This window comes from Thalassophryne amazonica, chromosome 10 (assembly GCF_902500255.1).
Source record: "Thalassophryne amazonica chromosome 10, fThaAma1.1, whole genome shotgun sequence".
NCBI classification, from domain to species: Eukaryota; Metazoa; Chordata; class Actinopteri; order Batrachoidiformes; family Batrachoididae; genus Thalassophryne; species Thalassophryne amazonica.
The window spans coordinates 85,781,790-85,808,328 of record NC_047112.1 but is presented as its reverse complement, the minus strand read 5'-3'; the positions used below and the strand labels follow the sequence as shown (position 1 = coordinate 85,808,328).

The 26,539-nt window shown below is 46.4% G+C and overlaps 1 pseudogene; it reads right to left on the bottom strand.

Moving 5' to 3' along the window:
- Positions 1-8,955: 8,955 nt before the first annotated feature.
- Positions 8,956-25,660, bottom strand: LOC117519111 (annotated as a pseudogene).
- Positions 25,661-26,539: the final 879 nt, after the last annotated feature.

The following is a 26,539-nucleotide window of genomic DNA, read 5'->3' as shown; positions in this document are numbered from 1 at the left end:
GGAGCTGAGGTGGAGGCTGTGGATTCTTACAAGTACCTCAGGCTGTGGCTGGACAACCCACACCAATCACCTGTAGAGGAAGGGACAGAGCAGGCTGTACTTCCTGAGGAGGTTGCAGTCATTTAACATCTGCAGGAAACTCCTGTCAATGTTCTACCAGTCTGTAGTAGCCAGCGTCCACTTAAACACCGTGGTGTGCTGGGGGAGCAGTGCATACAAGAAGGACACATCCAGGCTGGACAAACTGATCAGCCGGGCTGGCTCTCTGGTGACGGTGGCAGAGACGAGAACACCGGACAAACCACCCTCTGCACACCGTCATCAGCAACCAGAGGAGCCTATTCAGCCACAGACTGCTCTTTCCCAAGTGCAGGACCAACAGACTGAAAAACGCCTTTGTCCCTCAGGCCATCAGACTGTACAACTCCTCACTCAGGGGGAGGAGGAGTAACAGGAAGACAGAGGTCAGGAATGAGAGGAACAGTAGTAGCCAGTAAACCAGTACTGATCAGTATGTCTGGTATTTATATTGTGTATTTATATTTAAATTTGCAAACTGTTTTTTCTTTTCTACTTTCACTTTTGATACTCTGTGTGCTTCTTACCCCGTGTGCTATGATACAATGCTACTGGAACTTCAATTCCCTGAGGGAGTCTTCCCAAGGGATCAATAAAGTTCTGTCTAATCTCTAATCTAAGTAAACGCAGATCCTTGTACCGAAGATAAGTGCAAGCCAAGCACTAATAAGAGCTAACCACTCCTAGGATTCACACAAGAATAAGATAATGAAATTCTTAGCAGTTACAGTTCAAGTTGTAAATAAGAGTAATGTACAGGTAGTTAACTTCTTCTTCTGGCTGCTCCTGTTACAGGTCGCCACAGCAGGTCAACCGTTTACATCTCATGCTGTCCTTTGTATCTTCCTCTGTCACACCAACCACCTGCATGTCCTCTCTGGATCCATCTTCAGCATCTTTCTCCCTGTATACCCTGGATCACCCCTCTGCATGTGTCCAAACCATCTCATTCTCACCTCTCTGTCTTTGTTTCCAATCTGTCTGACTTCAGCTGTCCCTCTGATATGTTCATTCCTAATCTTGTCCATCCTTGTCACTCCCAAAGAAAACCACAGCATCTTCAGCTCTGCTTCCTCTCCTTTGCTAGCGCCACATTCTCTAAACTGTAGCTGGTGTCTCTACTGTCTTGTGGACTTTCCCCTTCACTCTTGCAGATATCCTTCTGTCCTAAATCACTCCTGCCACCATTCTCCACCCACTCCATCCTGCTTGCACTCTCTTCTTCACCTTTGGGCCACACTCTCTATTACTTTGGATAGTTGACCCCAAGTAGTTAAACTCATCTACCATAGCCACCTCTACTCTTTGTAACCACACAATTCCACTGGGCTCCCTCTCATTCATACACATGTACTCAGTCTTGCTCCTACTAACTTTCATTTCCCTTCTCTCTACAGTATATCTCCACATCTCGAGGATAGTCTCAACCTGTTCTCTCCTCTCAGTTCAGATCACAATGTCATCAGCAAACATCGTAATTCATGGAGACTCCTGTCTCATCTCATCTGTCAACCTGTCTATCACCATCGCGAACAAGAGAGTGCTCGAGCTGATCTTTGGTATAATCCCACCTTGATGCATCCTTGTACATATCACATGCATGTTGGAAATTAGAAGAGGGTGTGATTGAAGTTACCTGTAGCTTGAAATGAAGCTGATTTGCAATTTTGTTTCATTTCTGAAGCCTAGGACTGGTGGGCATCACGGCTACTACTACTTGTATGTTAATTCCCAGCAAATGTTGATGTATTAATTGTGTTTTTAGTGTTTGCTGTTCCATAATTTGCTATAAAACATCATTGTGTTCATGTTGCTTAAAATCACATGCTTTAACGTTTACTTTATGAACAAGACTTTTTCCAGAGCACATGAATCTTTTATTTCATTTCACCTTAGATTATATATGTGATATATGGTAGGATATATACTGTCTCAGTATACATAAGCAGGTCACCCAGTCCTGCATTCCAGTGACACTCTGAACAGAAAAACAAAAAACAAAAAAAATACACTTATTGGGTTTAAGTGTCTGCATCACAACAATGTTGCCATTATTAAATATATCTGGGGCTCTGATTTGATGAGGTATCAACTAAAGTATCCATTTTCAATGAGCTAGAGAACCAATTATATCACTGTATCTTTCTGAACATCAGCAGTGAATCACATTACAGTATGTTAAAGAGGGCTATACATTAAACACAATTACAGTATTACTGTATGTCAACTTACTACACGATTACTATGAGCACTGAACACATATTTTGCTGGTAATACTGTTAAATATCACTGAAATGTATTACAGTGTCGTTGTGCTTGTCACAGCTGATACAGGATTATATGAAATTTAACACAAACACTCAGTGAAATACTGCTTTCCAGTAGATGTGAGCAGAGCTAAACACAAGGTTAAGCTGGTCTCCCATAACACCTGACTTAGCAAGAAAAAAAGAAACACAAACAAGCAATCGGATACCTAATCGGGGCAAAAAAAAAAAAAAAAAGTCTGTTAATAATTGTGTTGTGGAATGTTGTGACCAGTTTTGTGAAGTTGGGATGGATTGTGATCCAAAAAAATGGAATAATCAGATGTAATTTATGCAGATGGGGTAATATGCATCTTTTACTGTCATTTTACATATGGCTTTGGTTCTTAGTACATCTTGAAATAAATCATTGCTGCTTGAATGTGGATTTGACTGCTCAGTTATTTTGATGCCAGCCTACAATTAAAGGCTAAAATTAAAATACTATGCAAATTGTAGCAAGTGGTGAGTACGTGATTTAACTGACCTAAATGGGCAATGATCGTGCACCATGATGTGCAGTGGCTGCATATAGGGAAGTAGGGGGAGATTAGCACAGCCCCCAAAGGGCATGGTAGGTCTAGGTGAGGCTCACAGCTCCACTCATTGCTCTGGCATGTGGTATAAAAGTAGATGGTGTTGGACATTTGAGTGGAACATGTGCAGCTTGACAAAAGCCTCCTTCTGATTGTCCTCTGCATCATAAATTAGTTATGTTGTGCTCTTTGACAGAAAGCAGGTGTGAGATGTTAACCTTTTACCTTTGTGTCATATTATACGAGGTCTATTAGAAAAGTATCTGACCTTATTATTTTTTTCAAAAACCATATGGATTTGAATCACGTGTGATTACATCAGACATGCTTGAACCCTCGTGAACTCAGCCACATGGGGTGTGCAGCCAGTACATTCTGAGTGCCGGTCCCAAGCCCGGATAAATGAGGAGGGTTGCGTCAGGAAGGGCATCTGGCGTAAAAACACCAACTATGCAGACTCAGAATCGAATTCCCATACCGGATTGGTCGCGGCCTGGGTTAACAACGTCCGCCACCGGTGCTATTGCCCAACAGGGTGCCGGTGGAAATTGGCTACTGCTGGGCGAAGACAACGAAGAAGAGGAGGGAAAACGTTGCCACGAACAGCGGGAGAAGAAGAAAACTAGAAGGGTGGAAATGAGAGTGGGGACTTTGAATGTTGGTAGTATGACTGGTAAAGGGAGAGAGCTGGCTGATATGATGGAGAGGAGAAAGGTAGACATATTGTGTATGCAAGAGACCAAGTGGAAGGGAAGTAAGAGCAGGAACATCGGCGGTGGGTACAAGTTGTTGTACCATGGTGAGGACAGGAAGAGAAATGGTGTTGGGGTCATTTTAAAGGAAGAGTATGTTAAAAGTGTGTTGGAGGTTAAGCGAGTGTCTGACAGGGTGATGAGTGTGAAGTTGGAAATTGAAGGGGTGATGATGAATATCATCAGTGCATATGCCCCACAGGTAGTTGTGAGATGAAGGAGAAAGAAGAATGTCTGGAGTGTATTAGATGAGGTGGTGGAGGAGTGTGCCCAAGCATGGAAGAGTGGTGATAGGAGCAGACTTCAATGGGCATGTTGGTGAAGGGAACAGAGGTGATGAGGAAGTCATAGGTAGATATGGTATCAAGGATAGGAATGGGGAAGGACAGATGGTAGTTGATTTTGCAAAAAGGATGGAAATGGCTGTGGTGAATACCTACTTTAATAAAAGGGAGGAGCACAGGGTAACATATAAGAGTGGAGGAAGGTGCACACAGGTGGACTACATTCTTTATAAGAGATGCAAGCTAAAAGAATCACAGACTGTAAGGTGGTAGCAGGAGGAGAGTGTCAACTAGACAGCATAGGATGGTTGTTTGTAGGATGACTTTAGAGGTAAAGAAGAAGAAGAGAGTGAGAGCTCAACAAAGGATCAGATGGTGGAAGCTGAAGGAGGAAGACTGTTGTGTGAAATTTAGCGAGCAGGTGAGAGAAGCACTAGTTGGAGGGGAAGCAATTTTGGACAACTGGAAAAGTACTGCAGATGTGGTGAGGGAGACAGCTAGGGCAGTACTGGGTATAATATCTGGACAGTGGAAGGAAGACAAGGAGACTTGGTGGTGGAATGAAGAGGTCCAGGAAAGCATAAGGAGAAAGAGGTTAGTGAAAAAGTTTTGGGATAGTTGGAGAGATGAAGAAAGTAGACAGGAGTACAAGGAGATGCGGCGTAAGGCGAGAAGAGAAGTGGCAAAAGCAAAGGAAAAGGCATATTGCGAGCTGTACAAGAAGTTGAATAGTAAGGAAGGAGAAAAGGACTTGTACCGATTGGCCAGACAAAGGGACAGAGCTGGAAAGGATGTGCAGCAGGTTAGGGTGGTAAAAGATGCACATGGTAATGTGCTGACAAGTGAGGAGTGTGTGCTGAGAAGGTGGAGGGAATATTTTGAAGAGTTGATGAATAAAGAAAATGAGCAAGAGAAAAGGCTGGATGATGTGGTGAGAGTAAATCAGGAAGTAAAAGAGATTAGCAAGGAAGAAGTGAGGGCTACTATGAAGAGGATGAAGAGTGGAAAGGCAGTTGGTACAGATGACATTCCAATGGAGGCATGGAAATGTCTAGGAGAGATTGGCAGTTAGAGTTTCTAACCAGACTGTTAATAAAATCTTGGAAAGTGAGAGGATGCCTGAGGAGTGGAGACGAAGTGTGCTGGTTCCTATTTTCAGAACAAGGGTGATGTGCAGAGCTGCAGTAACTACAGAGCATAAAAGCTGATCAGCCACAGCATGAAGTTATGGGAAAGAGTAGTAGAAGCTAGGCTTAGAAAACAGGTGAAGATCTGTGAGCAGCAATATGGTCTTCATGCTCGAGAAGAGCACTACAGATGCAATGTTTGCTCTGAGAATACTGTTGGAAAAGTACAGCAAAGGACAGAAAGAGTTACATGTGTGTTTGTGGACTTAGAAAAGTTATGATAGGGTGCAAGCAGAAGAGTTGTGGCATTGTATGAGGAAGTCTGGAGTGGCAGAGAGTATGTTAGGGTAGTGCAGGACATGTACAAGAATAGTGTTGACAGCGGTGAGACGCGCAGTCGGAATGACGACTATTCAAGGTGGAGGTGGGATACACCAAGGATCAGCTCTGAGTCCCTTTCTGTTTGCAGTGGTGATGGACAGGTTGACAGATGAGATTAGACAGGAGTCCCCATGGACTCTGATGTTTGCAGATGACATTGTGATCGTTAGTGAGAGTAGAGAGCAAGTTGAGTCTAGTCGGAGAAGTGGAGATATGCTTTGGAGGAGAAGGGGAATGAAAGTCAGTAGAAGCAAGACTGAGTCCATGTGTGTGAATGAGAGGGAGCCCAGTGGAATAGTGCAGTTACAAGGAGTAGAAGTGGTGAAAGTAGATGAGTTAAATATTTGGGGTCAACTGTTCAAAGTAATGGAGAGTGTGGTAGAGAGGTGAAGAAGAGAGTGCAGGCAGGGTGGAGTGGGTGGAGAAAGGTGGCAGGAGTGATTTGTGACCGAAGAATATCAGCAAGAGTGAAGGGGAAAGTTTACAAAACAGTAGTGAGACCAGCTATGTTGTATGGTTTAGAGACAGTGGCACTAACAAAAAGACAGGAGGCAGAGCTGGAGGTGGCAGAGCTGAAGATGTTGAGATTCTCTTTGGGAGTGACAAGAATGGACAAGATTAGGAATGAACATATCAGAGAGACAGCTCAGGTGGGACGGTTTGGAGACAAAGTCAGAGAGGCGAGATTGAGATGGTTTGGACATGTGCAGAGGAGGGACCCAGGGTATAGAGGGAGAAGGATGCTGAGGATGGAGCCACCAGGCAGGAGGAGAAGAGGGAGACCAAAGAGGAGGTTCATGGATGTGCTGAGAGAGGACATGCAGGTGGTTGGTGTGACAGAGGAAGATACAGAGGACAGGGTGAGATGGAAACGATTGATCTGCTGTGGCGACCCCTAACGGGAACAGCCGAAAGACAAAGAAGAAGAAGATGCTTGAACCCTCGTGGGCATGCGAGAGTTTTTTCACGCCTGTCGGTTACGTCATTCACCTGTGGACAGTCTTTGAGTGAGGAGTGGCCCACCCTCTCGTCGTTTTTTCATTGTTTAGGAATGGCTCAGAGACTGCTGCTTTGTTTGATCAAACTTTTTTCAAAACTGTAAGGCACAACTGAGTGGACACCATTCGATAAATTCAGCTGGTTTTCTGTAAAAATTTTAACGGCTGATGAGAGATTTTGGTCTGGTAGTGTCGCCGTAAGGACGACCCACGGCGCCTGACGGCGATCTGCGCTTCGAGGCGGCAGTGTCTCACCGTTTCAAGTTGAAAACTTCCACATTTCAGGCTCTGTTGATCCAGGAAGTCGTCAGAGAACAGAGAACTTTCAGAAGAAGTTGGCATGAGGAGTTTATTCAGACATTCCATTGTTAACGGACATTTTGTAATGAAAGAATGTGCAGGCAGTCGCATGTCGGGCCGGTCCCGACCGCGGGGGGTCGCGACAGGAAAAACACCTCCGTTGGAAACCTTAACGGGCAAGTTGGAACATGCCCAAGCTGTTAAACAATTTTTCAGTTACTCACTTGTTGAAAACCATCAAAAGCCGCCTGAATTTTACAAATGGTTTTCAACACGGAGGTGTTTTTCCTGTCGCGGCGCACACAGATTTGCTGAGTCGTCACGGAAACGACTCTTTCGACGTCTTTCATTAAAAATGTCCTTAAACAGTGGAATGTCCGCATAAAGTCCTCATGCCGGCCTCTTCTGAATCTTCTCTGTTCTCTCACAACGTCCTGGGTGAATTAAGCCTTAAATTAGGATGTTTTCAGGTCGAAACAGGCCGACGACGGTGCCTGGAAGCGCTGCAGGACGTCCCGCTCCGTGGGAAGTCCTTACACCAACAGAAACACCCCATAATCTCTCATCAGCTGTTAAACTTTTCACCGAAAACCAGCTTAATTTCTCGAATAGTGTCCACTCGGATATTCCTCACAGGTCCAGAAAAATTTTTGATAAAGCAACGCGCACCGTCTCGAGCAGCGTGTGAAACAAAGGAATTCAGCCGAGAGGGCGGGACCACATCTCACTCAAGGCCTGCCCACAGGGAAATGACGTCACCGACACGCGTGAAAAAACTCACGCATGCGCACGAGGGTTCAAGCATGATTGGTGGAATCGCATGTCATTCAAATCCATATAGTTAAAAAAAAAATAAAAGGGTCGGTTTATTATCTAATAGACTACGTATATTATCATATACCTATACATGATACGCCAACGTGATTGGATAAAACACTAAAGAATTAATAGAAATACACCCTTTTCGCGGACGGGTAATATTTTTCATACCACCCGAGTAAATCAGCCAATCACGTGTCACGTACAATTCTTTCCGCCTTGCTTAGAAATCAGCGCTTGGCACTTGAGGTGGATGGATGATGAAAGAAGCGAAACACCTTCGCAATTTATGTCAATATTTTGATGAATTTCTTCATTTACAGCAGCTTCATTAAATAAATGTACTCGAATGATTATCAGCACGACGGCGAGCTTACAGGCTAACCTCCGCTAACACTGGAAGACAGTTGCCAGTTATGGCTTCTGAAACAAGCGAGAAAAAAAGAAACAGCACCGTTCAGCTGAAGCATTAGTGGACGTAAAATATTCTGTGTCTGTTAAGAGCTTCACCTCTTGTTCCACGTATGTATTTCCCACCGGTGTCACGCACGTCCACTAATGCTTCAGCTGAACGGTGCCGTTTCTTTTTTTTCTCGCTTGTTTCAGAAGCCATAACTGGCAACTGTCCTCTAGTGTTAGCTGAAGTTAGTCTGTAAGCTCGCCGTCGTGCTGATAATCATTGGAGTACATTTGTTTCATGAAACTGCTGTAAATGAAGAAATCATCAAAAATTCATCAAAATATCGACGTAAATTGCGAAGGTGTTTTGCGAAGGTGTCTCGGTAACCGCAGCCGCAGAGCTCCGTGGCCATGACTTGGATTCTTTGCGGGTCCCGCATCCGTATCCCCGGAGGCAGTGAGCGAAGGGAGAGCATGCGCATTGTGTTCTGCGTGCATTTATCATTTATAGGTATATGATAAAATCGTTATCAAGTTGTTATACCAATGAATATGGCTTTATACACCCTGAAGAAAACCATACACCCTTCGGCCTCAGGGTGTATGGTTTTCTTCAGGGTGTATAAAGCCATATTCATTGGTGAACAACTTGATAACTGATATTATTGTCACATTACTGGTCAGAACATAGGCTGTATGCAATATTTGTGTGCATTTGGCTTCATCTTGTTAACACATGTACTTGTGTTTGTGTGCACCAGTACTTGCATCATGGGCCACGCTACCATATCTCATGGTATTTCATGATTCAGCATCACGAAATATACATTAATCTATTGGTTTGTGATATTGTCACGAAAAGTGCCACATTTTTCGGAATTGGAGCACAAATTCAATTACATAAATTCATTTGATTACATTCCGTGACGGGAGCATGAAATGAAAAGTGATGCAAGGGGGGTCTGGGGAGTTATGGCTAGGGTTAGGGGGAAGGGTAGGGGCAGGGTTAGTAATAGTAAGATAAAAAAAAACCCATCATGAAAATGTGCCTCATTTCGTGACGGAAGCACGAAAAAACTCATGTGACTGGGTTGGGGCCATGTCTGTACGCAGATGTAGTCTGCACTAACAGGCTATGATTGATATACAATAGTATGACATAAATTTGGAATGTTATTGTAATAAATTGGCCCAATTTCCTCATTTTTTTGAATCAGAAAGACAATCAGGCCACAAATCAGCAATTGGCACCAGACACTGGGTTTTGTTTCAGCAATTTCAGAACTTCTGTTAATAGGAGCTGGACAGGAGAGTTGAGGTAGAGATGAGTTCGTGAAAATGGACGTAGTAGGCAACAGCCACTCCAACCATGACTGTGAGGCTCAACTTGGTCAAGTAGCTGGTGATGGAAGATTGTTGTGCCTCCAGCTGCATAAGAAAGTAAGACAAACTATCATGATCACCACATTTTTCACCATGTACATGTTCAACAAATGTGGCAGTTTATCTGTCAGATCATTTGCATGGATTATATTTGAGACATAACAACATTGTAGACCTGTCTGGTTTTCAGAGGTTGGTACATGCGGTCATACTGGGTGAAGATTGCCTTACGGGCCCCTTCCCATTTCCCTGGGCCCATCAGACGGTATTGATAGGCTGTAACCGGCCCAAACAGAACTCTCTTAAACAGTGAGAAGTCTGTGAAGAACAGCCAGAGAAGACTTGGCCGTACTCCAATGTCTGCCCCCAATTCGTCCATGTAGGTTAGAAAGTCAACTTGCAGAGGTGTCAGCTTTGATACCACATAGCTAAAGTGGAGGACAGAACAGAAATTAATGCAGGATTCCATTTTAATATCAGTGCTGTTCAATTCACTTAATTTATATTGTGCCAAATTAGGAATCATTTCAAAATGCAACATAGAAGTAACATCTGGGCTTTACTCAGTACATGCTATTAATTGGGGTGAACAGTATAATGGTATTAGGGCTGAAATGATTAATCGAGTAAGTTGAAGAATTCAATTACATAATTCATAATTATTACATAATTCAAGTACATATGCCAGGCCTGTTCGTGGCACTGTAATGGCCCCACAAAAAACAGAGAAGAAGACAATAGAGCAGGTGCATAACCCATGCAAGAGCTAATCAATGTGGCAGCCGAAGCTACAATTTATTATATTCATGAAAGTGTTTTTGAAAGCTGTGAAGTTATTTGAAAAAGGATTTGTACTTTTTCAATTTATCACTGTTTTGCACAATAAATGTTCTTAAAAAACCTCAGAAGAATTTCTATTAAAAATTTTTAGAAACGTTATTACTGCGCTTCAGATTGTGCTGTCATATAATTTTAGGGTGTATCTCTCAACCCTAGTACTGATCAATACAAATTAGTATGTTTATGTTGAGACATGTTCTCACAGTTGTAAGTCAGCTTTACTTTCATTCAATAATTTGGATGAATAACACTGACAATGGCCAAAGAATGGAACAATTTTGTTTATCACTTGCAATATTATTTTATGCAAATATGTGAGCGTGATTTAGCCACAGCGTAGGAGTACAACACACAAAGTGACAATAATAATGAGGTGAAGCAACGGGGAGTACTTTTTCTCTATGTCCATGGTGTCCTTCTCAACCGCCTTTATCATGGCCTGGTTTGAGGGCAGCTTTTTATATCCTGGTGATCAAAAACCAGAATGCATGTTCAGAAATGTATTGATAAAATAATATCTTCTTCTGTTTGCATGTCATCAGAGGTATCTATTAGCTTGGACATTTCTTCACCTGGTGGTAGTGTTCTGTAATGATTACTGCTGACTTGTTAGTAGCCTCACCTTTGAAGACACGGGTAACCCACCGGGCTTGCATCTCTGCCTGGGGCATAATAGAGCCATCAGAATGGATGAAACCCACAATTGCAAGAGTGGGATGCTCCAGCGTGGGAGGAAGCATGTGCTTGTACAGGCCTACACGATGCCCTGACTTATACATAACCGTGCTTGGCACGTAAGGAAAGTCATAGTTGTATCCTGTGGCAAACACAATAGTATCCACCTGTAAGAAGACAGTTGACAAAGTCAACAGGAAATTAAATCCTAAATGCTCAAAAGGTGTGGTAGATATTGTTGAAGACTGACTTTTTCTACAGTGCTTCCATCATCAAGACAACAGTAGACCCACAGATCTCCTCACATTGGTTTGACGATGACTGAACCAGACAGAATCTTGAAAGGAAGGTCATCGTTGATCACTGGGATCTGACTGAAAGTCTGAGAGAGTGGAGTGTGGAACTGAGAGAGCACCCCTAAAAAATTCTTCAATTTTCAGCTGAAGAAGATGAGGTGTGTGATTTTCAGACAGAAGTCATTATTTTTTACACTGTCAGTGTATGAAATGGAAATTACTACAGATGTATCATATATATTAGGGCTGGGTATCGATTCAAATTTCAAGAATCGATTTCATTTAAATTCTTAAGATTCAGAATCGATTATTTTGATTCAATTCGAAAGACTGAGTGAAAAGTAAGTCCACACCAGAGAACCTGTAATTTTAAGACAGAAGTCAAAATTTTTTGCACTGTCAGTGTATGATCTGTATGATCGGTTTTACATTCCCTTCTTTGTGTCATCAACTTCCTCCTTTTCCTTGCACTGGAAAAGGAGATGGTGGTGCTCTGCTCTGTGTGTGACCGACATTGTCACCCTCACCTGGTGGAAGGCCTGGAAAGCCTACTTGGATTCATCACTGGTTTATTAGCAGGTGGCTAAGCAAGTACCGGTTGGTAGACCTTCACTATCATGTGGATCAACAAGTGCAGCTTGCGATGTTGGACCTGCCAAAACCTAGCAGTCCATTTTGTTGGTCCCTTTCCTCTTTGTAAGATCGTCTTATTGCAGTCCATCTATTTTTGCCTTGTTCCCATCAGTTGCACACTAATTTTCATATTTCATGGATGAAACCAGTTGGTTCCAGTCCTTTGCATCCTCCTGTCAGTCCCCCATCCCCACCACTGCCCAGATTGAAGAAGGAGTGACAGCTTTTTCCATTAGGTGTCTTGTGGCTGTGCACCATCCGGGGAGTCGGTTTCTGGTTGACTGGGAAGTTTCTGGATTTGACGACTGCCTCATGGGAACGTGGCTAATATCTTGGATAGGTCTTTGATTCATGATTTCTATTACGACCACCCTGAGGTTCCTGAAATGTCTGGTACTTTTCTGGTGTTTTATTCCAGTCTTGGGTTTTCTATTCCTAATATTATCTCCTGTGTATTATGATTCCAAGTTGGTTTCATTGCTCTCTCGTGATATTCCCGTCTGTGTTCTACCAACTTCATGTTTTCTAGTGATTTTATTCCTGTTTTACTGTAATACCTTACTTTATGTTTTTGTCATATATGACAACTATTTTATTTTGCATTTTCCTAGGCAATTTCAGTCTACACCTGCTATATGAAAGGCACTACATGGATAAATTTAACTTAAATGCATTGAGTTTCTGCCTCTGTATTGGCTGTTTAGATATTCAATTTAATGTAGTGTTGAACAGATGGACCAGGGAAGTGGTCAGTGAATGTATGTTGCACTATCTTGGTAATAATTACTGCTATCACTACCAAGCAATTATTAATATCTCTTATAAATTAGTATATCTGAATGCTTTCTGGGTCTTTTTTGTTTCCTTCTGAATATGCACACCGATCAGCCATGACATTATGGCCATTGACAGGTAATGTTAATAGTACGGATTATGTTATAATGCACCTGTCAGTGGATGGAACATGTTAGGCAGAAAGGTAACATTTAGTCCTCAAGTTAATGTGCTGGAAGTGTGTGTGCTGGGGTGTTTGGCTGGCTTGGTTTCTGTTTTTCCCACCAGGTGGTACGCATTCAGGACTGAGTGGCTGAGTATTAGGACCTCACCCTGAACACCTGAGGCTTGTTTTCACGTGCAGGTCATCAGGACTCACAGCTGTGGTGTATTCTGTCTTGATCAGAGATTGCTGCATTTAAACCTTGAATGCACAGTGTGTGATTGCCAGAGACTCGACCGTGTGAGATCGACGTCAGGAGAACAATCTCACCATTACGGACGCAGAGACCGCTCCAGGTTTGACGCCACAGTCTGTGAAGGAGGATTGGGTGAGGTCTCACGCTCTTCAGCACACTTCCTGAGGTAATTTGGTTTTGGTGACTTTTATGAAGTAATGACAGTGGATTTGGTGTCCCTCACACCTTGTGTTAGTGAGCTGTCACCTTATGCTAACTGTCTAATCAGCTTCTGCTGCAGTGGAGATTTGAACTGAGTTGTTCCGTGCCTGCAGGGTGAGAAGCTGATATATATTTAAGCCAGGAAGTGTTTGCTGATTGTGTGCACCCTTTTGAGCTGTGTCTCTCTGGGTGGAGAGTGTTGGACTCACCTCATGTTTTCTTTCTTCACAGACTCGGTTTGTCGCGGCCACCTGGGGGGTGTCAGCGGGGTCCCTGGGTCCGAACTGCTGTGGCTCCGGACCGTTTGCGCTGCTGAGAGCACGCCGTGTTTTCACCTCACCAGACCGCGGACATTTTTGGTTGTTTATCACTGCACTTATTATGATTATTAAATTCTGTTATCTTTTGAACCATGCTCTGCTTATTTCGTGCTGGGTCCTGTCAAACGCTGGGTCGGTGCTCCGACCGCGTCCGACACATAACAGGAAGTAGGAAAAATGGCTACTGGTGAAGATTTGAGGGACTTTGGCAAGGGCCATATCAATAGGTCTAGACAACTGGGCTAGAGATTCTCCAAAACTGCTGCTCTTGTGGGATGTTTCTGGTCTGTACTGGTCAGTACCAACCAAAGTGGTCCAAAGAAGGAAAATCAGTGAACCAGTGACAGGGTCATGGGTGACCAAGGCTCACTTATGAGCATGGAGACTGAAGGCTGGTCCATGTGGTCTGACCCAACAGAAGGGCCTTTTGCTAACATCTTTGTGCCAGATACCACAGCACACCTTCAGACGTCTAGCAGAGTCTATGGTCTTGATTGGTCAGGGGTGTTTTGGTGGCAAAAGGGGGACCTACACAATATTTGGCAAATACTCACAATGTTATTGCTGATCAGTGGATTTTTACCTTATAAATTGCTTCCATTTATTATCTTGTGCATTGTGGGCTTGCAATGTTGAATTTTTGTTTGTTTGTTTGCTTTGGTAATGTATATACAATAGAACGGTTAAGTGTGATTTTAAAGCTTGGCTGCTTTAGTGTCACAGAAAAAGATATCGCTTTGGACATTATATGCAACATGTTGCCGATTGCATTGTCGCAATGATCACAATGATGATACTGAGTGAATGTAAAAATTTAAAGGTCATACCTGTGTTTGGGTTTGAGTCCATACATTGTGTGGTCATACATGGCATTAAGTTTTTTCTCGCCAAGCCAGTTGATAAAATTGTTTGGCAGCAGCTGGAACAGGATGTGGGCAATACGTGTGTTGTACCTGTCCACGGGAAGGCCATTGTCAGAAACCTGACGGATGACCCAGGCACCGCTACGAGTGCTCAAATACACCTGCAGGACACAGAGAATTTTACAGGGACAATGTTATTTTAAGGCATTATCCTCTGTTGTCTATTGTCACATGGCACGACCAACACAGAAATGTGGTCATTTGAATGGCTACTGTCAGAGTGAACCCAAATGATGGGAATTTTTATTTTTTTTTTTAACCACGTGATGTCAAAAAAACTTAATAAAATCTATTGCCTCAACAAATGTGACAGCAACAACCACACATTTGGAATGATATCTGACTTTGAATCCATGTGAGAGTTGTCATTTGAGGTCATGCAAGTCCAGATCTGAAATTTTATGCCAATGAAACTAAAATAATTTGTGGACAAACACATGAAAGACACATATTCATGAGCTATTGAGTATGTTTTTTTTTTTGCAAATATAAGTATTTTCTCTCATTTTTTATAATTGACAATCTACCGTGAATTTACTGTAATTTTTTTTTTTTTTTTTTTTTTTTTTGCTCTTGAATGAATATATGAATTTGTGATGGCGTTTTAGGGTCACACTGAATTTTTTTTAGGGTCATTCCATATGAAATCATCCAAAATAAGGGGAAGTCCCAGTTTTATAGTTTTAGAATTGCCTGGTTTTGATATATTTTGTAGCTCATGTTAAGTGAAGAAGAATGGTTTTGGCGGCAGCTCAATATCTTGTTTCGTTTAGATCTATGGGGGTTTGAAAAAGGGGGCGTGTCCGTGTTAACCCTCTGTGTTCCATTTGTGACCATGTTTACTTGGCCATAAATCAAAAACTAGAAAAGATATTAACTTGATATTTTCAAAATTTATTTATTCTGTCCTAAAGTTTATGTAAAATGTACAGTTGAAGAAATTAACCCCCTGGGGGCCATGCAATTAATTACCAAAAAATGGAATTTGGACAAAATGTGTTGTGTGGGCCGCTGAAGAGGAGGTACTGCTGGCTCACCACCAAAGGGCGCCCTGCCTGAAGTGCAGGCTTCAGGCACGAGGGGGCGCAACCGCCTCGTAGGAGCAACTGGGAGTGACAGCTGTCACTCATCATCTACACCAGCTGTCACTCATCACCACCATCTCCATAAAAGCCGGGCAGCAACTCCACCTCGCTGCCGAGATATCGTCTTACCTCAGGTAAAACTCTCAGCCGTTTTTGGTGCTGAACGCACGTTTTGTTCTCCTGAATATTTTTGCAGGCGTACCTGTTTCACTACTCACAGCTGGGAGCTGGGTTTGTGGATTGTGGAGGAGTCGACGCTCTTCACTCCTCACACCAAACCTGATAAGTAGTTCATTCAGGCTCTGCACGTATATTGTTCCAGTTTCGGAGGTGGAGGTGTTATTCCCACCCATTAACAGAGAGACTGCTACTGATTGTTTTACTGGGTGTGTACACACCCACCCACCATTAACTGTTTCTGCCTCCTGCCAGCAGTACCAGGTCTGACAGCTGGAGACGGTGGCCACCTGGGGACTCAGGACTTGGTGGCTCCGGTGTGCTTCAGATCCGTTGGCAGTGGAAATCGTGTGGGGCCCAGCTCTTCTCTGGACAGACGTCTTCTATCCTCGAGCCTGCCCACACGTCACCTTTGTATATTGACTGAAGTCAAAACCTGTGACTGTATTTCGTTGTGCACATTCACAACATTAAATGATCTTTTTGGCTCATCCATTGTCCGTTCATTTACGCCCCCTCTTGTGGGTCTGTGTCACTACACTTTCCCAACAAAAATGTACCGAAAGTGTGCTGACTTTGATATGCATTTAACCTTATTTGCCTTGTCATGTGAAAAATGCTCTTTGGCATGTTGGTAGTACTAATGTTAGGCTTCCTTGAGATGCAAAGAACAACATTTTGCCCAAAATTAACCCTTTTCTGGCTATTTTTACCAAATATGTTCCTTTGGCACCCCCTTTTGGGCATGTGGGCATCTTTTGATTTTTGTTTTGTTGGTCTCAAATGAAAGGTCTTCACTGGAACTTCAAATTAAACCTGCTACCAACATCTAACAAAGAGGCCTGAAAACAAGTGCCCTCTTTATTGGTAATCTTCAGTTTTCAGCTTAATCAAAATGTACATGAAAATGTACATAAATGTACAGGAAATATATGACAGTCTATACGATAGCCATTCTGAAATCCATCCAGCATGTATACACATACATTGCTACATTATAACAATGTCTGTATCACTGAATAAACAAAGCACAGTAACTAACATGTAGCTAGCTGTACATAAGCTATGCCCATGCATGGACTAACTTAAGTTCATGCAAAGGTTGTTATTAATCATATGAAAGGAGTCTGAAGTCAACATTAAGGAAAAATTCCATTCATATGATGAAATGCGGTCAAGTGGCAAAGCTTGTGTCGATGAAGAGTTGATTGCATTTTGATACAAATCCTGGGTTATCTGAAAGTAATACGTGTCTCTCACTGATTTACCAACTAGTTTGGCCAAAATCATCCCCACTCTCCAAATGCATTTCTATTTGGGAAATAAAATGTGAGGCTGTTGTCTCTTGATAGAGGTAGGCATGTGTTCCCTCAATGACTTCTAGTCAACTACTGCAACCTTTTTCTTTCATGCATAATCCCATTTAAATTGTAAATGGGCTGCATTTACATAGCACTTTTCCATCTGCATCAGATACTCAAAGCGCTTTACAATAATGTCTCACATTCACCCCAATGTCAGCATACTGCCATACAAGGTGCTCACTACACACTGGGAGCAACAAGGGCCCTTAGTGATTTTCAAGTCAGGCTGGGATTTGAACCAAGAATCCTCTAGTCTCAAGCCCAACTCTTAACCACTAGACCATCACCTCCCACTTCCATCCATCTATGCCAGCAGCTGGTTCAGACTCAAACAATGTTTTTAAAGTGCTCCATAAATTAAGCAGACTATTATACGAAATAACAAATCATTTAGATACCATAACTGACAGTGAAAGGGAACGAATCAATCAGAACTGATTTGCTAACCTGTTCAGCAACTCTGCTGCCTTCGACAGCAATGTCACCACCAGAGTTACCAATGCCTATGACCACCACTCTTTTCCCAAACATGTCTTCTGGACCCTTGAAGTCCCAGCTGTGGAAGTATTTTCCTTCAAATACCTCGATTCCTGCAGAACAGCACAGTGGTGTTTTCATGAATTTTGCACTCTGGTGTCAAGTTGCTATATATTATTTTGAAACAGATATAACAAATTTGTGTCAAGAAAAAGAAGTGCAGTACAGCCCCATATTTCAATCCCAATTCCAGGAATACATAATGTACAAATTACCCCAATTAAAAATGTAAACTATAACAGGCAATGTGGCACTGTGTGCTGTTACAAAATGACTTTTCTTAACAATAGATCATTACCTGGGAAGTCTTTGAGTGGCAGGTTGGGGTAGTTGAAGTGACCAGAGCAGCATATAACAGCATCAAAGATTAGCATCTTCTCCTGACCATCTGTATTCTCTGTCACCACTTCCCACTGACCAGTGTGAGAAAAATCTGGTCTTTGCCTGACATGCTTCACTGTGGTCTAAAATATTAAAAATGATGCATAATAGGTTTGCAAGATACAACTGACATGGTGAAATAGCAACTAAGACAGCTGTAAGTTCTGTTGTAGAGCAAGTTGCTCAGCGGACAAGGCCACCAATGGGTAGGCCTGGGTTTGAATCCGGCTCACACTGTTGTGTGGGCCGCTGAAGAGGAGGTACTGCTGGCCCACCACCACCAGAGGGCGCCCTGCCTGGAGTGCGGGCTCCAGGCACCAGAGGGCGCCGCCGCCTCACGTGAGCAGCTACGGTGACAGCTGTCACCCATCACCTGAGACAGCTGACGGCAATCATCTGTGGGTATATCAGCAGGACGGCACCTCCACCTCATTGCCGAGATATCGTTTCTACCTACGAGGTAACGTATCAAAGCTGACGGAGTGTATCCTTTTGGATTAGCGTATAGCTTGTGGATTACTGTTCCAACGAGAGGTGGAGGTAACTTCCCTGCTGTTCAGAGTCTTGGGTGCAAACGCGCCCCCATCTAACTGTTCTTTGTTCCTCGCCAGCAGTACCAGGTCCGACACGCGGAGGCAGTGGCCACCTGGGAGTTCGGGACTTGGCGGCTCCAGTATTTCCGGGGTCCTGTGGCGGAGGAAGCCGTGTGGTTCGGGTCTTACCTTGGAGAGGCGTCTCCTATCTTCGAGCCTGCCCACACGACACTTTTGTGAATTGACTGTTGTCCATTTCGTGATTGGTTGTATTCGTTGTGCACGTTCACAACAGTAAAGCCTTGTTATTTGACTTTCTCCATTGTCCGTTCATTTGCGCCCCCTGTTGTGGGTCCGTGTACTGACACTTTCCCAACAGGATATCTCGGCCACGCCATGGATCCCGAGGGGCGTCAACCGGCTGTTGAACGGCCAATGGAAGAACAGGACGCGCAGGCGTCCGCGGGAGGGGTAATCGGTGAGTTGCAGCGGATCCTCACCGCTTTCATGACTCGGTTGGATTTCATGACCGAGCAGAATGTCCTCCTAAACCGCAGGGTGGAGGCTCTCACCGCGCAGGTGGAAGCGCGCCCTCCGGGCGCCGCTGCGGCTCTCCCTCCCGTAGATTCTGTGCGTAACGTTGACGTTCCACTGGTTGTTCAACGACCTCTCCCTCCTTCCCCGGAAGCATACATAAGCCCTCCTGAGCCGTACGGAGGCTGTGTGGAGACGTGCGCGGATTTTCTGATGCAGTGTTCGCTCGTCTTCGCACAGCGTCCCGTTATGTACGCGACCGATGCTAGTAAAGTAGCTTATGTCATAAACCTGCTTCGCAGTGAGGCACGCGCTTGGGCTACAGCGCTCTGGGAGCAGAATTCACGGCTCCTTCTGACATACGATGGGTTTGTGAGGGGGCTCAGAACCGTGTTCGATCACCCTAATAGGGGCGAGACCGCTTCAACCGTGCTACTGTCAATAAGACAGGGGCGCCGGAGCGCAGCTGTTTATGCAGTCGACTTTCGCATCGCGGCTGCGAGATCCGGCTGGAATAACGCTGCCCTCCGCGCCGCCTTTGTAAACGGACTGTCTTTGGTTCTCAAGGAGCACCTGGTGGCTAAGGACGAACCGCGGGATTTAGACGGGCTTATCGATCTTGTCATACGGTTGGACAACCGGTTAGAAGAACGTCGGCGGGAACGAGACGAAGGCGTGGCCGGGCACGCGCCGTCCCTCTCCCTTCGGTTCCGACCGCGCTCCGCCTTCCCCACGCTCCACGGCCCCTGCGCTCCGTGGGTCACAGCTCCCCCTACTGACGAAGCTATGGACACGAGTAGGGCAACATTTAGGGCACCAGCTGCACAGAGGAGACGGGCCCATGGAGCTTGTTTTGTTGTGGTGCACTAGAGCACCATGTGAGAGACTGCCCGAGCGGTTACAACACCAACGCCCGCCCCTAGAGACTGGGCTAGGGGTGGGCCGAGACATTCACGTGGACACACCCACATTGCTACACGACTCCCAGTCACGATCCTGTATGAGGATTTAACCCTGAAGGCCCCAGCACTGGTGGACACGGGCTCTGAGGGGAATCTGTTGGACTGCAGATGGGCCAGGGAGATAGGGCTCCCTCTGGTGGCGCTTACCTCGCCTGTGCAGGTTCGAGCGCTAGATGGCTCCCTGCTCCCTCCGATCACACATAAGACACCACCTGTAACGCTGGTGGTGTCAGGAAACCACCGGGAGGTGATCGAGTTTTTTGTGACTCAGGCCACTTCCCGTGTGGTTTTAGGCTTTCCCTGGATGTTGAAGCACAATCCCCGGATTGATTGGCCGTCCGGGGTAGTGGTTCAGTGGAGCGAGACCTGCCATCGGGTGTGTCTAGGTTCCTTGGTTCCTCCCGGCTCCCAAGCTAAGGAGGAGGTCAGAGTCCCGCCCAATCTGGGGACGGTGCCGGTGGAGTACCACGACCTTGTCAACGTGTTCAGCAAGGATCTGGCGCTCACACTCCCCCCCCACCGTCCGTACGATTGTGCCATCGATTTGGTTCCAGGCAGTGGGTTCCCGTCCAGTAGACTGTACAACCTCTCACGGCCTGAGCGCGAATCAATGGAGACCTACATCCGGGACTCGTTAGCTGCCGGGTTGATCCGAAATTCCACCTCCCCGATGGGCGCAGGTTTCTTTTTCGTGGGTAAAAAAGATGGCGGACTTCGTCCATGCATCGATTATAGGGGGCTGAACGAAATCACGGTTCGCAACCGATACCCGTTACCCCTGTTGGATTTGGTGTTCACGCCCCTGCATGGAGCCAAGATTTTTACCAAGCTTGATCTTAGAAACGCGTATCATCTGGTTCGGATCCGGAAGGGAGACGAGTGGAAGACGGCATTCAACACCCCCTTAGGTCACTTTGAGTACCTGGTCATGCCGTTCGGCCTCACAAACGCCCCCGCGACGTTCCAAGCCTTGGTTAACGACGTATTGCGGGACTTCCTGCACCGGTTCGTCTTCGTATATCTAGACGATATACTCATCTTTTCTCCGGATCCTGAGACTCATGTCCGGCATGTACGTCAGGTCCTGCAGCGGTATTGGAGAACCGGCTGTTTGTTAAGGGCGAGAAGTGTGAGTTTCACCGCACCTCTTTGTCCTCCTGGGTTCATCATCTCCCCCAACTCCGTCGCACCTGATCCGGCCAAGGTTGCTGCGGTGAGAGACTGGCCCCAACCCACAAGCCGTAGGAAGCTGCAACAGTTCCTCGGCTTTGCGAATTTCTACAGGAGGTTCATTAAAGGCTACAGTCAGGTTGTTAGCCCCCTGACAGCCCTGACCTCACCAAAAGTCCCCTTCACCTGGTCGGATCGTTGCGAGGCCGCGTTCAAGGAGTTGAAACGGCGCTTCTCGTCTGCACCCGTTCTGGTGCAGCCCGATCCTAGTCGCCAGTTAGTGGTTGAAGTGGACGCCTCGGACTCAGGGATAGGAGCTGTGCTGTCCCAGAGTGGGAAGACCGATAAGGTCCTTCATCCGTGTGCCTATTTTTTCCCGCAGGTTGACCCCGGCTGAACGGAACTATGACGTCGGCAACCGAGAACTCCTTGCGGTGAAAGAGGCTCTTGAAGAGTGGAGACACCTGTTGGAGGGGACGTCCGTGCCATTCACGGTTTTCACTGACCACCGGAACCTGGAGTATATCAGGACCGCCAAGCGGCTGAATCCCAGGCAAGCCCGCTGGTCACTGTCTTCGGCCGTTTTGACTTCCGCATCACCTACCGGCCCGGGACCAAGAACCAGAAATCGGATGCCTTGTCCCGGGTACACGAAGACGAGGTCAAAGCGGAGTTGTCGGATCCACCGGAACCTATCATCCCGGAGTCCACTATCGTGGCCACCCTCACCTGGGACGTAGAGAGAATCGTCCGGGAGGCCCTGGCACGAAGCCCGGACCCCGGGACTGGACCAAAGAACAGACTTTACGTTCCACCAGAGGCAAGAGCTGCAGTCCTGGACTTCTGTCACGGCTCTAAGCTCTCCTGTCATCCAGGGGTGCGAAGAACCGTGGCAGTTGTCCGGCAGCGCTTCTGGTGGGCGTCCCTGGAGGCCGACGTCCGGGACTATGTCCAGGCCTGTACCACCTGCGCCAGGGGCAAGGCCGACCATCGCAAGGCTCCGGGACTGCTACAGCCGCTGCCCGTGCCTCATCGCCCCTGGTCCCACATCGGCCTGGATTTTGTCACGGGCCTCCCGCCGTCCCAGGGAAACACCGTGATCCTCACGATAGTGGACCGATTCTCCAAGGCGGCCCACTTCGTGGCCCTCCCGAAGCTCCCAACGGCCCAGGAGACAGCGGACCTCCTGGTCCACCATGTCGTCCACCTGCATGGGATACCATCCGACATCGTCTCCGATCGCGGTCCCCAGTTCTCCTCGCATGTCTGGAGGAGCTTTTGCCGGGAACTGGGGGCCACGGTCAGTCTCTCGTCCGGGTATCACCCCCAGACCAACGGGCAAGCAGAGCGGGCCAATCAAGCAATGGAGCAAACACTGCGTTGTGTGACAGCCGCGCACCCGGCGGCCTGGAGTACTCATCTGGCCTGGATCGAGTACGCCCACAACAGTCAAGTGTCATCAGCCACCGGCCTCTCCCCCTTTGAGGTGTGTTTGGGGTATCAGCCCCCATTGTTCCCGGTGGTGGAGGGAGAGGTCGGTGTGCCCTCGGTCCAGGCCCACCTGCGGAAGTGCCGTCGGGTGTGGCGTGCCGCCCGTTCTGCTTTGTTGAAGGCCCGGATGAGGGCGAAGACCCATGCAGACCGGCGGCGGACCCCGGCCCCTACGTATCGCCCCGGGCAGGAAGTGTGGTTGTCCACGAAGGACATCCCGCTAAAGGTGGCCTCCCCAAAACTGCAGGACAGATACATAGGACCGTTTAAAATTCTCAAGGTCATCAATCCCGCCGCAGTGAGGCTTCGGCTTCCAGCCTCACTGCGGATCCACCCAGTATTTCATGTGTCAAAGCTCAAGCCCCATCACACCTCGCCTCTCTGTACACCCGGTCCGGCACCACCTCCTGCCCGGATCATCGATGGCGAGCCGGCTTGGACAGTGCGCCGGTTGTTGGACGTCCGACGGATGGGCCGGGGCTTTCAATATCTGGTGGACTGGGAGGGGTACGGTCCCGAAGAACGCTCCTGGGTGAAGAAGAGCTTCATCCTGGACCCGGCCCTCCTGGCCGACTTCTACCACCGACACCCGGACAAGCCTGGTCGGGCGCCAGGAGGCGCCCGTTGAGGGGGGGGTCCTGTTGTGTGGGCCGCTGAAGAGGAGGTACTGCTGGCCCACCACCACCAGAGGGCGCCCTGCCTGGAGTGCGGGCTCCAGGCACCAGAGGGCGCCGCCGCCTCACGTGAGCAGCTACGGTGACAGCTGTCACCCATCACCTGAGACAGCTGACGGCAATCATCTGTGGGGTATATCAGCAGGACGGCACCTCCACCTCATTGCCGAGATATCGTTCTACCTACGAGGTACGTATCAAAGCTGACGGAGTGTATCCTTTTTGGATTAGCGTATAGCTTGTGGATTACTGTTCCAACGAGAGGTGGAGGTAACTTCCCTGCTGTTCAGAGTCTTGGGTGCAAATGCGCCCCCATCTAACTGTTCTTTGTTCCTCGCCAGCAGTACCAGGTCCGACACGCGGAGGCAGTGGCCCCCTGGGAGTTCGGGCCTTGGCGGCTCCAGTATTTCGGGGTCCTGTGGCGGAGGAAGCCGTGTGGTTCGGGTCTTACCTTGGAGAGGCGTCTCCTATCTTCGAGCCTGCCCACACGACACTTTTGTGAATTGACTGTTGTCCATTTCGTGATTGGTTGTATTCGTTGTGCACGTTCACCACAGTAAAGCCTTGTTATTTGACTTTCCTCCATTGTCCGTTCATTTGCGCCCCCTGTTGTGGGTCCGTGTACTGACACTTTCCCAACACACACTACCTGTTTGTGTCCTTGGACAAGACATTCATTCTACATGGTCTCATTCCATACAGGTGTAAATGTGCACTGGCCTGGTATGGGGACGTAACCTCAGTCAGACTGGCACCACATCAAGGAGCATAGCATAGTCCATAGCATCAAGTCGATGCTATGGACATCAGAGATAGGCACCGGCACCAAATGGCCTCAGAGCCTATGTTTGACTTATTTACAGATAGATGATAACTAAGACAGCCCCTTCCTTCCATACTTATACCAAGATGTAAACCTTTGACTGCATTCTACCTTTACAAGGACTCATTGAATGCAAGCGTGAAGATCAGCAGTGCTTTTTTTTTCAGACTATGCTGATTTTTTTCAAAGCAGTTTACTGTGCTGCTCAGATTCTGACTTAGTGTTCTTCAGGGACGTGTCCCATCTCCATCTCCGTTCAATACTTTACTGGGCTAGGTGGTGGGTACAGTTATGTAAAACACTGTCTAAGTTGTTTTTGTCAGTGAGGAAAGGTTTAATAACCTTGACTTCATTAACAATGCTCTGTTATTCCTACAAGTACCTCGGACTGTGGCTGGATAGCAAACTGGACTGTACAACCCACACCAACCACGTGTACAGGAAGGGAAAGAGCAGGCTATACTATCTGAGGAGGTTGTGTTCGTCTAACATCTGCAGGAAACTCCTGTGGATGTTCTACCAGTCTGTAGTAGCCAGCATCCTCTTTTACACCGTGGTGTGCTGGGGGGGCAGCACATCCAAGGACACATACAGGCTGGACAAACTGATCAGGCGTGCTGGTTCCGTGGTTGGCATGAAGCTGGACTCTCTGGTAATGGTGGCAGAGAAGAGCACATTGCACAAACTGCTGGACACTATGAACGATGCCAATCACCCTCTGCACACCGTCATCAGCAACCAGAGGAGCCTCTTCAGCCACAGACTGCTCCTTCCCAAGTGCAAGACCAAAAGACTGAAAAACTCCTTTGTCCTTCAGGCCATCAGACTGTACAACTCCTCACTCAAGGGGAGGAGGAGCAACAGGAGGACAGAGGTCGGGAATGAGAGGAACAGTAGTAGCCAGTAAACCAGTATGTCTGGTTTTTATATTGTGTATTCATATTGCAAACTGTTTTCTTTTTTACTGGATACAGTGACTCACAGAATCAATGCATGCTCCCAGATCTCACCTTTTACATTTAGGAAACCTCATACTGCTGTCACACATCTCTACCTGAAACTGTATGTGCTGCAGAAGTTTGAAGTGCTCTGCATACATCCTGAAGTATTTCAAGATTTTAGAGTGGTGCATGTAGTTGGGGAAATCTGCTGGAATGAGGAAGTCGCTGTAGCTCATCATTTCCTTCCAGATATTTATGGTGAGGGGAGCGGTAGATACTGGCTCTGTTGGGCTCTGACACTTCCTGCAAAGAAATGACAGACAGACAACTGTGAAATAATTTTGTTGAGGCAGTAACTTACGCAAATCCTGTTTATCCAATGCATGCATAGATTTGACACATGATGGCTTACCTTGAACTTCCACAGTCCACCAATGTCATCACTACTTTCAAAACATGTTGGCACCATGTCTTCATCCAGGCAAGCCTTCATGCTGGTCAAACCAGAGGGACCAGCACCAATCACTGCTACTTTGTGCACCATGATGGAGCTGCATTAAGAAGGCAGTAGAAGGAAAGCCATTTCAACACACGTATGATTCAGAGAATGTTACTGTGTAGGCTCTCAGCTGTCCAGGTGGTTTCCATAGTAGAGAAGTTTGAATCTTCGACTGGACTGGGTTGCTTGATGTGAGGATGTTTCGCTTCAAATCACAGAAGCTTCCTCAGCTAAAATTCTTGCTCTGGTAGTCTGACTTCTGTCTTGACTCTTGTAGAGAAGAATAAACCAGAAGCCAACAAAAGCTGGAGTTTTTAACCTAACCAGACCCCTCCTACCGAGAGGCCGACTGCTATAGGCTAGTGACTAAACAATAGCTCTAATTAGCACCTATTGTGCTCTAGTTAGCACTCTCCTAATGATGGGATGGAAGTCTCTCCTGATGGCTCCCTTGACGACTCTCCTGATGACGTGAATGACTCATTACCATGAACAAAAGACTGAAACTGCTTTGACCTGAGTACCCCATTGTAAACAGGGGACAAAGCGTGTCTGAGACCCACCCCCCGGTTAAGGCTGGGTTTCAACTGTTTTACAAAGAATACTTCTTTGACACCTCTCTCAAACCATTTCTTCTCTCTGGCTAAGATTTTAACTTCCTTGTCCTCAAACGTGTGGTTTGTGTCTTTCAGGTGGAGATGAACTGCAGACTGAGGTCCACTGGTGTCCTCTCTGCAGTGCTGGTATAGCCTCTTGTTTAAAGGTTGCTTAGTCTCACCTATGTATTGTTCATTACAGTTTTCCTGACATCTGATATAATATACTACATTGCTCTGTTTGTAACTAGGGATCCTGTCCTTAGGGTGAACTAATTTCTGTCTCAAGGTGTTAACCGGTTTAAAGTAAACTGGGATTTTGTGCTGT